The following is a 563-nucleotide window of genomic DNA, read 5'->3' on the forward strand; positions in this document are numbered from 1 at the left end:
TTTTTTCAAAGATTTTGATGTGTTGATTTGTTATTGAACGCTGATTCACACATGTATTTTTTATTTAATTATAGTTAAATGCGATGCCATAGTCATGCTTTAAGAAATGTGATATTGTCTGGAAAGGAAACTCCAATTTATAAATGACAGGCCCAGTTATCATTATTTTTTCTCCTAGAGTGTAAATCTCTCTATGGATATAACTCTTATTCTCTTCCATTTCAGGATCAGGATATCAGTGCGTGAAGACTTAGTACCCAATAAATAATGTTTTTATTTTTTAGTGAAAAAAGGAAAACGTATTGAACAATGTAAGTTCGAAACAGAAAAAAAAAGTTACATTTTCGTTCTCTGATCAGAAATTATTTCAGGACTAAAGGTAAAGATGTGAATAGGACGTGTTGGTAGCTATCACGGTGTTCACTGGTTAAAACAAAGTCCAAATTATTTTTTCTTTAAAAAGAGAAGTGATCAGAAATTGGAAGAGTCAACAGGATATGTTTTAATTTTTTTTTTCTTGGTGAAGTGGCCTGAAATTGATAAAAGACAGCAGGACAATTTCA

Source organism: Penaeus monodon, chromosome 32 (assembly GCF_015228065.2).
Source record: "Penaeus monodon isolate SGIC_2016 chromosome 32, NSTDA_Pmon_1, whole genome shotgun sequence".
Taxonomy (NCBI): Eukaryota; Metazoa; Arthropoda; class Malacostraca; order Decapoda; family Penaeidae; genus Penaeus; species Penaeus monodon.